The sequence below is a fragment of the Canis aureus genome, chromosome 17 (assembly GCF_053574225.1).
Source record: "Canis aureus isolate CA01 chromosome 17, VMU_Caureus_v.1.0, whole genome shotgun sequence".
Taxonomy (NCBI): domain Eukaryota; kingdom Metazoa; phylum Chordata; class Mammalia; order Carnivora; family Canidae; genus Canis; species Canis aureus.
In genome coordinates this window covers 31,480,935-31,492,859 of record NC_135627.1, presented here as the reverse complement: position 1 = coordinate 31,492,859, position 11,925 = coordinate 31,480,935, and the positions used below count along the sequence as shown (strand labels likewise).

The window sequence follows — 11,925 nt, the reverse complement described above, 5'->3', positions numbered from 1 at the left end:
AATTAAATTAATTAAGTTTCATTTAATTGGTTTGTTCAGGTTTTCAGTATCTTCCTGATTCAGTTTTGGGAGGTTATATGTTTCTAGGAATTAATCCATTTCTTCTAGATTGTTCAATTTGTTGGCATATAATTTTTTTATAATATTTTTTATAACTTTGTATTTCTGTGGTGTTGGTTGTTTTTCCTTCTCATTCATTTCTGATTTTGCTCATTTGAATCCTCTCTCTTCCTCACTCTCCCTCTTTCTCTTTGATGACTCTGACTAAAGGTTTGTCAATTTTGTTGATCCTTTCAAAGAACCAGCTCTTGATTTCATTGATGTGTTCTATTGTTTTTTAAAATTTCTATGTGGTTTATTTCTGCTCTAAACCTTATTTTTTCATTCCTTTATAGGTTTTGGGTTTCATTTGTCCTTCCTTTTCTGTTTCCTTGAGGTATAATATTGTTTATTTGAGATTTTCCTTGCTTCTTGAGGTAGGCCCATATTGCTATAAACTTCCCTCTTAGAACCACTTTGCTACATCCCAAAGATTTTGGACCATTATGTTATCATTTTCATTTGTCTCCATGTATTTTTTATTTGTTTTTTAAATTATGATTTGGATTCTTAATTATGCTTTGATAACAGATAGCTATATGTCTGAGAGCTGAGTCATATAGCCTCTGCAAGATTCTGTTGGCTCATTGGGGTTGAGAATGCCATATCTCCTCCAAGTAGACCAGATTGTTTTTGAGAGAGCCTTGATTAGTGCAGGTAGGCATAGACAATGCTTACTTCACTGACTTTCTCACACTAATCACCTGCCCCTGTGTGAGATAGTTCTTATTTATTATGCCTGTGCCTTTGGGCAAGGATCAGCCTGCTATGACACACCCAGAAGCTGCTCTTTAATGATTGCTTTTTTCTTCCCTATTCTTATCCATTGGGGCATGATTTCTTAGAATGACACATTTCTCATCTTTCCAACTTCTTGAGGGCATTCCTCTCTATTATCCTAATATAATTCTCAGAACTTTTTCTTTTTTTTATAAATATATTACCTTGTTTATGAGGAAAGACTAACTCCTCTCCTCTCTGTATTGAGTTGAGACAATAAAATGAGATAAGCACTGTATAAAGGTTTATAAGCTACTTTATAATGGTAGATAAAGATTTGGGAGGACATGTCTTATAGCCCTTGGAGAATACCAGATTGAAAAGAGGATTAATTTTATACACATGAACCTGCAACAACTCTTGGTAATCCAACAACTGACAGTATTATTTCAGTAAATCTGTATTCAAATGTTCACTTGTGTGAGTATAAACTGCCCCTCACCTTTCTCTCTTCTCTCTCACATCCCAATTCTCCTACTGACAACTGAAATTTCTGCAGGAAGGATGCTCTTAACTTGAATCAAAGAAATATGATAGAGACAAATTAAAAATGATCCCAGAGAAATGAAAAGATTGAGAAATAAAATGAGAATTTTTTCATCATAAAATAACCACTCACAGAGGAGAAGACATTTTCCTCTTGAGGTTCTAGTTTCATAGCGTTGGAATAAGATGTTAGAACTTTGGGGAAACTACATGAAAGGGGCAAATACTGGTGACTTTTGAAGTATGGAAAAGACCATTGGGTCACATTTCTCTCTCTTTCTGCTTTCACTTATCCAGTGAGGTACTAAGAACTGGGGATGGCTGTGCCTTATGGTTGAGAAATATTTTTACTCCTACAGGACTAAGGAACCAGGATGACCCAGGAGAAATTTTGGACTGATATTTAAGAGAAGGAAGAATGGATTTGAGAGTCTAATTAGTCTCATTCAAGTCTGGTCTAGCCTTATTCACTAAGAAGGAAAAGCTAAAGGGAACTCAAGGGAAAAAAAATTCCTGCACTTTCCTAGAGTGGCCCCTCTGGTGTATCTTTCAGGAATTCAAATCCATAGATTAAATTATATAATTCCTGGACTTGTTTCAAAGCAATCCAGGGAGGGTAGGAGAGATATATGTACATGGATATTCATGAAGCAGGTTTTGACATGCATTGTTTATTGTGGAAACTGGGGAAAAGGTTAATTTTACTATTCTCTATACTTTCAAATTCTATGCTCAAATATGCCTAAAAATGAAAAAAAGAGAGAAATTATTAACTTGTTTGATGACCTATAGATCCAATGGAAGAAAAGAAAACCCAGTATTTAATATGAAATAAATTTCATACAACTAGATTTTAAAATAATTTCCTTTAGGAAAGTTTCAAAACATTATATAAACTCAGTATTCATTCCGATTGTAACATTGTCATTTTATGATGCCAAAAACAGCTTCTCTCTATTACAGGGATAGCTGGCAGTTTGTATTTGATACTAACTCCTCAGTCACTATATCATTATTTTGTGTCATTAAAACACTGAAGTTATAAGTATAAGCTATCAGATGTGAAAATCACACCTAAAAATATAGCTTGTCATTTAGATGTTTCTAAACATTCCATTATTTGACAAAATACATATAAATATATATTTCTGGCAAATTTTTAAAAATCCATGGACTGTTTGAAAATATGAAGAAACAACTATAGAAGATTTCCAATGTAAATGACTAGACTGGCTTGTTGCATTTGCCAAGACAAGTGAAGAACTGACAATTAAACATATAATTTGAGAAATTGGGCTTTTCATATAAATTACCTAGATTGGATCTTTATGTTAACTGAATTCTCTGGATAAAACAGCTCTTCACTTTCTTTTACCTTTATAAATACTGTCTCTTTTAATTTTGTTTGATAGCGATAAAGTGAGCCTTTTCTAGCACCAAGCTTCAGCTTAAAATATGCACTAATTTCAAGTAAAAGTGTAGAGTAATTTGGGAATGTTTCATCTGCGGCTTTAAATGTGTGCAGACTGATTACATAATTATAAAAGCAGTCAGGTGGCTTAATTAGATGCAAGAGTGCTCACTGGGGCAAAACTAGGAGTCTGTACATATCTGTAATACATTTCTACATTTTGTACACTATCCATAGATGGAAAGTGAATTCTTCATGATTCTTTTGAAGAGCTTATTAGTACCTGAACAAGACCTGCACATTAGTATTCTCTGGACCAAACATACCTACCATACCCTGGCTGGCCACCAAAATTTGGGAAACATGGAACCAAAAGGAGCCAATCCTTGCTTACATATCTGACCTCATTCTATTCAGTTTGAAATTAAAATATTTGCTTGGCAATTTTCAATCACATGCTTGACTCCTAAATATCAGGTCTAAGTTCAGTACTGCCCTCTCAGAGAGGTCTTTTTGGGCCATTTAACCTAAATGTCTATTTAATCTAAACCCAGCCCTTTTCACCCAGCCCTTCCCAATTAATCACCTGATGTCATTTTCTTCATTGCATTTATCCCTAGTGAAAATTGTCTTGTTTATTTATTTCTGTTTATGTTCTATCTTCTTCACCAGAATGTAAGGTCCATGGACTTTATTATTATTATTATTATTTTCTTTACCATGGTGGTTAGAATACTGCCTGACACATGGCTGGTATTCAAAAAGATTTGTCAAAGAAATAAATGACTAAATGAATGAGTGAATGAAGTTAATTAGGACTTTTTTCTGAATCACAGAGTCAAATATTTATGAAGTATTGGTTATCAATAAAAAATGACCACATTTTCATTGGGATTGGTTACTAAATAAGAGCCTTGATTAAATCAAGCATTGAAACAAGGGCAAAGCCTATGTAATTTACCACATAAAGTTTAACTACTATAACAGCAAAAGCTCAAGTGCTTGGTAATACACGCAGTGTGAGAATGTCATCAGACAGTAGTAGTTCTGCCTTTGCCCCAGAGATCCCCAGGAAGCTACAGTGTCAGGAGGAGGGCTTCAATTAGGACCTATCACAGTAAATGTGGAAGGATGGCATTCTATGACTTAACAATGGATTGTGTGTAAGGAATGAGAACATGATGACTCCAGTGCTCAGAGATGGTGAAGGTTGCCCTTGGTGATGCAGAAGGTTAAATATTGCTAGAGAATGTCATACTCTAATATTCATATGACCCTATGTGAACTAGCTCTAAGATGGGTTGTTATCTCTTTATAGGGAGCTCTGCTGGACACTTCAGAGATCCCCAAACACTGGGGGTCTATGACCTGCAGTTTCAAGGACAAAGAGGAATATGTCTCTTCTGGCCACACTTAGTGATTGCCCCCCTCCCTCCCAAATACCTTCATTGTTCCATACAAATGTCCTCATTAGTGGGTCTACTTCTATATTTTTTTTCTCACAGTGCTATTCCCGTCAGGAATGCATTCTACTTGTCCACACCCATTCTTCATGTGTTAACTCATATGTTTATTAACTTCCATGAATATTCGTTGATGTGGCCACCTGAACACCCATTCTTCATGTGTTATTTCATCTGTTTATTAACTTCCATGAATATTCATTGATGTGGCCACCTGAAAAAAAAGAAAACTTTCCAAGTGGTGGAAAGTTTACTAAATCTGGCAAAAGAGTGAACAAGCTCTCTAGTGTCTCTTCTTACAAGTACACTAATCCTATTGGATCAGTGTCCTCACCTTGTGACCTTATTTAATCTTAATTATTTCTATAAAGGCTCTATCTCTAACTACCATCACATTGAGAGTTGTGGCTTCAACATAAATATTGGGAAGGGGTACACAACATTCACTTCCTAACAGACAAGATGTATTGTTGGTAGTTTTGGAATCTACTCATTTTATTTTGAATATTTGCAATACTCATAATTAATATTAGTCTATTATTTTAGTATCAATTTTATCCTTGCTTTGTAAACTGAATTTGAATGTTTTTGATCTTTAATGTTCTAACTGATCTCTGTTTGGTAGAATTATTTAATGAACCCGTTTGTCTCTGATATGTTTTTCTGAAGTAGTTCCTTTACAACTTCATTTCTTCCATTAAAATTTATCTGTTTAAGCCTTTCCTGGGGTTAATTTTGATAAACTGAATTTTCTTCTAAATTATCTATTTATTTGTATACAGATCTACCTTAATTTCCCAATAGCCAAATTACTGAAGGCTGATCTAGGTTTACTCTAATGTAGAAAAATAAAGATGAAATTTTGAGTTTAGAAAAATAGATACATGATTTTTTCCTTCTACTTAGGTATCAAGGAACTTATGTATCATAATAACATATCTTTTATTTTTAAAAAATATTTTTATTTTATTTTAATTCCAGTGTAGCTAACAGAGTATTATGTTAGTTTAAGATATACAATATAATAATTCAACAATTTCACATATCACCTAGATGTTCATCAAGGTAAGTACACTCTTAATCCCCAATAACCACTGTTTCCATTCATTTGCATTTTATTTATCCTTTTTCTGTTTTCAAGAGGAATCGGCCTTTACTTTTACCCAGCCAGGAGAGTGATGACAGTCTCCTCAGGGTCAGGAGCTTGTCTTCTCTTTATACTGCTATAATACACAATACAATGCAATACTCACAGTAGGTGTTTGACAAATAAATATTATTATGAAAAGCAATATGGACCATAATAGATGTTTGACATTTCATAATAATCTTCTAGCAGCATATTATAATGCAGCCATACTGAGAACAAAAATTGATTTAAGGAAACAAATCCTTACATAAAACTTTGATAGAATAGTAGCTATACAGTTTTGCTTTACTCTGCAAATAACTCTAAACAATATACTTAGTAGCAATTGTCAAGAAGTATGTATAAGAAATGATAATTTGACATTTAAAAGAGTAAAAGTTTTACACCATTAACCACAAAGAAATATGTGAGAAGGAAAAATATCTATCAAAGGAAATATTTATGAACTAGTTGGAGTTCAAGGACAAATGCATTTAACATCTAAAAGAAGTTGGTTGTCTTTTGTACAGCCTTGCCAAAGATTGACTTTCACCCACTTTTCCTCAGAAAATGAGTGGCAGTTTGGCTATTTACAGGGTAGGATTCCAGGGATCCATTAAACCTTTCAAAATATCATTAACGGCATAATCATACATTTTTATGAGAGGTAATCATTTCTTCAGGTGGATCTTGTTAGCGAATTTTCACACTCTATATTAGCGTCATTATTGAACAGGATAACAAGGTAGATGCATCACCATTAGAGTATCAAGTGAACACCAGCATAGCAGTTTTATGAGTCACTGATCTGCTGTCAGCAGTGAGCAGTCTATCAGTGGGAAAGTGCCCTTGAAATGAACTTCACTTTGTCTGTAATGTTTCATTCATTATAGACTCCTTATAGTGGAAGGTATAAAATGTAGATTCCTTCACTGAAAACATCATAAATAATTTCACATAGTATCATTTAAAAGCAAAAAGTTCATTTGAAAATAATGAAACATTTATTTTAATAGGAATAATTTAGTCAGACTCTGTTAATTTAAGTTTGATTTGTCTACTTTCATCGTTTTCTTGTCTGCTATATTTAAATAGTAACCAGACAGTTGGAAATACAATGCCAGTACCTTTCAAGTTTTAGACACATTTTAATGTACAAAAAGATTAAATTTGCAAACTGAACTGAACCAAGTTCAATTAAACCAAAAGTAATAGATTACATTGAGCAAGCTTTTAAAAAAGATTTCTTTCAACATATTAGATCACTTGCATAGTATCACTGTATGCTTTGAGCCAAGAAAACGAAAGCTTTCTGTATCAGCATTAACTGTCACATGTAGCTGTAGAATCATAGATATGTGCATGAGTAACAAGGACATATGAAGATGTGTTATAGTTTAGACATATTCACAAAAATAACTTTAATAACCTATATTTCACATGGGCAGCATAAATATGAGAATAATGAATTAAATAATACACAAATAAATTCAGTAGGTATTTCAAGAGTGTCATCTATTTGCCTATTGACTTTTGGTAACACTCAATAAGAAAATTATTATACCTCTACTTTTGTCTGAAATATTGTATAATTGAGGCAAAATGCTTAGGATTTGTTTTTTGTCAGTTTTTCATACTTACAGTTCTTAACTTGGTTTTGCATTTATAGGCTCAGGCCGAGGCTAATCATAATCAGAGAGTAACTACGGATTATTAGACTGCTTCTGTAGTGCACTGATTTTATTGAGCTGAAATATTCCATCGCGTCTAGTTATTATATTGAGGGCAAGATCCATACATTATAAACATATTATTTAGATGATGTAGTTTTTTATTCTTTGACCTTTACATAATAAATAGTAATTGAGTAGGGATCCCTGGGTGGCGCAGCGGTTTGGCGCCTGCCTTTGGCCCAGGGCGCGATCCTGGAGACCTGGGATCGAATCCCACGTCGGGCTCCTGGTGCATGGAGCCTGCTTCTCCCTCTGCCTGTGTCTCTGCCTCTCTCTCTCTCTCTCTGTATGACTATCATAAATAAATAAAAAAAATTAAAAAAATATTTAAATAAATAGTAATTGAGTAAATTGAAATATATACTATTCTCTGCTTATCTTTTTTCTTTTCAATCACCTTGTCTGCTATAAAATACAAATATATTGGAAACTTTGTGAACTACTGTTCTTAGGTGGCAAATAGTTAAAATATTTCAGATAAAACAGTGTTGCTATTCTACCAGTAGAATTTTGGTAATTCATTATGACTAAAATTGAACTTGTTTCTGTACTCTGCCCCTCCCCTATCTCAATTCATGAATTCACCATTTACCCTTTCTTCCAAGCTGGAACTCCTGTTGTCATCCTCGATAGCTCCTCCTTCCTCATATTATATTCTCACCAATTTCTGTCAATTCCATCTTTGTAATATCTTCCAAATCACTCAACTTCATTCATTCTTCAGTTTTAAAGATTGGTTTCATATGCACTTCCCGGGGCATCATTTGTCATACCGTGAAGGAATGTCATAAAGCAAGGGTGGAAAGATGTTTTTAGCATGGAAACAATAGTGACTCTAGTACAATTAATTAAAATGAAATGTTTACTAAAATACATATCTCAGAATTGATCATTGCATGTCACTGGGTGTTGGTAGAATAGTTAAGAAATAAGATGCACTAAAATATTCTGCACTCTATTTACAGTTGTTAAAAACAATTTTGAACATGTCAGTCTCTTTCATGGAAACTTTACAAGCTCTGCATTGCCTATAGGATTAGGTCCAAACTCATTGTCAAACCATACAAATTTTACCAACACAATCTTTGCATGTTATAGGATATTTATCTATCCCCTGTGAGATATATAAATATATATCATATATATACACACATATGCAAACATATACATTCATTGTAAGATATATACACACACTGTGCATAATATATATATAAGTATATATATTATATATATATATATATCATAAAGTATCAATGTATTGCAGTTGGTTTTATTGGCAATGACCCATAATTATCAGAGGTCAGCATGAAGCTGACTACTATTCATTTTAGTTAGATCAGCACGTTCCCAAGCAAAATTGTGCCATATCCCTTTTGGTTCTTTTTCAACTGCATTGTGGGAAGATGTGTATCCATGAGGTAATTTATGAAATATTTTGCTTTCAATCTCAGTGTGTTTTGGTCCTTATAAATCCTACTCTTACCTCAGACCTTTTTTATTTCACTAATTTTAATAAAATGAAAAAAATAAGGAGACATCAATACCAAATAATGGAGTCAAGTTAAAATTTGGGGCAGGCAGAGACATTATAGAAATATTATCATTATAATCCAAGGCATCCTTGGATTAGACCAAACTTGCTTGCTGTTCTGTTATATTTTCTTCTTGAATAATTTTTCCTGCCAATACTTCCCCCAATTCTAATAAAATTTTTCTAATATTTCTTTTTAGTAATGGATTATATTAAATCTTTAAAAGCCAAACCATATGTAAAGTTAATTCAGTGATTCAAATTAAAGAACATTTATTCAACATTTGTTGTTAACAAAACACTGTTCTCAGTGCTACAATTATAATTTTCTAATAAGTCATACAATACTTGAAAATATATTTACATAAATATCTCTTTACATACAGAAAGACTCATTCTCTTCCTGTACTTTGAATTTTAACTGATCAGGGACCCACCTAGATTATTATTTTGCATACTTCCTTCATTTTCTAATTCCAAAACAGTCAATAACTCCAGCGAATTCTATTTTGTACATGCATCCCTGCTGCTCCCTAGAATCCTCTACCTACCTACTTACCTATCCATCTATGTTCAACATAAATAAATTATTCTTATTCCTTCATTCTCCATATTTAACCCATCATCATGCTCATTAATTCTAGCTCCAAAATAATAAATGTGTCTCACTACTATGGCAATTATCAACTCTACAGAACACCAAATGTGTGAAGTCATGCAAACTTTTAACCATTATCTATAAGAATCTGCATGATCTTACCTCTATCATTACTTATCCAATTAGTATATATTTATTAAGAACTCACTGTATGTCCAGCTAGATATTGAATATGCAGTAGGAAGACATATACTTTCTTTCAACAATCTTATATTCTAGTGGAAATATGGAAATAAATGTTAGTAAATAAATAATTAAATTATAGTATATTTTGATCAATTCCATAAAAGAAACAAATTTAATACTAAACCATAATGGGATGGAGGGAAATCACATTGAGACAGAATATCCAAACAAGTTGATAAGGGGCCACTTAAAATGCAATGGCATAAGTTGAGATGGAGCCAGCTGCAGGATGAGTGAGGACAAAGTGTTCCAAACAGAGGTATCTGGATGTGCAAAGTTCCTGAAGTGAGGATCAGAAAAAGAGGGCATGAGTGTCCAGATCTAAGTAATACAAGGGGAGAGGGTCAGGAAAAGTAATAGAGTATAGTTAAGGGCTTGTATTCATTTTCTATTGCTGCATAACAAATTATCACAAAATTAGTGACTTAAACTAAGATATATTTACTATGTACTTCACAGTTTCCAGGGATCTAGAGTCTGGGTGCAGTGTAACTGGATCTTCCATCCAGGGTCTGAGTCTTGCAAGGCTCCACTCATAATGTTGGCCAGCATGCTCCTTTTGGGGCTCAGCTCACATGGTTGTTGGTAGATTTCAATTCCTTGTGCTTGCAGGACTGAGGTGCCCATTTTCTTGTTACTAGAGGCCACTCTCAGTTCCTAAATGCACCCAAAGTTCCTTACCATAAGGCCTTCATACAGCCTGTCTCATAGCATGGTATCTGACTTCCACAAGGCCAACAAGAGTATCTCTCATTCCAGGCTGCTATGAAGGAGTCTTATATAATGTGATATAATTAGAGAGTTACTATCCTATTGTCTTTGCCAGATTCTATTGGTTAGAAGCAAATCACAGTTTCCATTGGACTCCAAGGAAGACATACAAGTGCATGACTCATTGGTGATCTCTTAGTATGTTCCTGCCACAGGGTTCAATCAAGTAAATCATGGTAAGGAGTTCGTATGTATTTTAAGTGAAATGGGATTTTGTGAAAGGGAAGGAAGAAAGATGGAAGTAAGGAAAGGTTAAATCATATTCCAGGAAATTAAGACAAATGGAGGAGATGATTCTGTTTAGAGGCTTGGGGGTAATTTCTTGGAGAAGGTGGCCCTAGGATAACAGTTTGAAAGTGCAGAAAGAGATAGTATCAGAGGAAGATTGTGTCTGAAAAAACCTGCAGGTGGACTAGAGCAGTGTGTGACTGAGGAAAAGTAAGTAGTCCATAGGTATGAGTGCTCAGGATGCATAGGGTCAAAAGTAAAGAAATACAAAGGATTTTATGTAGTGGGTGATTTGGGATGGTCTTAATGGAGAGCTACATTATCAGACATGCTAGTTTGCCAGATAGCCTGGTTCTGACAATAGGAAGAATGAACTGAGGAAAGAACTCAGAATAAGTAGGACATCATTATGTCCAGTGAAATTTAAAGATATTTCTAATACATTTTGAAATCTTTGAACTGTACAACAAGGATCAGCCCAATTTTATTTCTTTTTCCTTTCTTTTTAAACTGCTTTGAGTATGCTTGACATATAAAAAACTGTAGGAATTTAATGTGTACAACTTCATTTATTTGGAGAAAAGTGCATGCCCATGAAACCATGATCATTATCAATGCCATAAACTTATCCGTCACCTCCAAAAAGGTTGCTCCTACCAGCCCTCCTTTTTTTGGAACAATTTTCTTTAAAAAGAGCTGCATCATAGTTAGTAATTGGAATAAAACTTTCATTAGCTTATTTTCAAAGATTCTTTTGAAGGACCATGGTTTTAAGGGCATCTCAAAAGAACTAGGTGCCCTATCTTTAATTGGCAATTTCCAGTTTCAGGTAAAAAGAATTAGGGTAAGGAACTAGGGCTTGCAATCTCTGTATCTGCTAAGTAGGAGATTTTGAATTGCTTTGGGACTAGAAGCCTGGCTGCCCTGCTTATTTTTGCATCCTTAGTCCCTGACACATACTAGATGCTTCAAAAATATTTTTAAATGGGAAAATGAATGAATACATAGTCACGTCAAATAAATATTATTCCAGCCACCAGACCACTACCTCTTTCCACCCTCCTTTCTCTTCCCAGCCTTTCTTTTCCTTTCTAATGTCCAAATTCATCATTAAGATTCAAGGCATGCTCTAGTCTCAAACTCTCAAAGCATTCATTTTGATCTTGTTTTGTGTTAGAATGAAATTATGTAGATTGCCTTATCCACAGATCCTATGTAATGTGGGAGATCACCCACAATATGGAAGGCAAGCTCATGCCAATTGCTTGAGTACTAATGAGGACTATTCTCAAATTTGCACTTTGAAACTAACTTTGGATGATTCTTCATCTCAAGGCTATTTAATGCCAAACTGATCAGTAAATTCTGGGTCATGGAAGAATGTCCCCTGGGATATTACTTCTGAGCTAGTAAGTGATGATTGTGCAATGAGATAAAGGAGAAATGCATG

At 34.0% G+C, this 11,925-nt stretch overlaps 1 long non-coding RNA gene across 1 annotated transcript in view; it reads left to right on the top strand.

Annotated features, from left to right (window-relative positions):
* The first annotated feature begins 3,942 nt into the window (after positions 1-3,942).
* Positions 3,943-11,925, top strand: part of LOC144287509 (uncharacterized) — a 28,907-nt gene continuing 20,924 nt past the window's right edge. The window contains exon 1 of the long non-coding RNA XR_013355294.1: positions 3,943-4,007. This is a non-coding gene — a long non-coding RNA (uncharacterized LOC144287509). The remainder of the gene's footprint in view (positions 4,008-11,925) is intronic.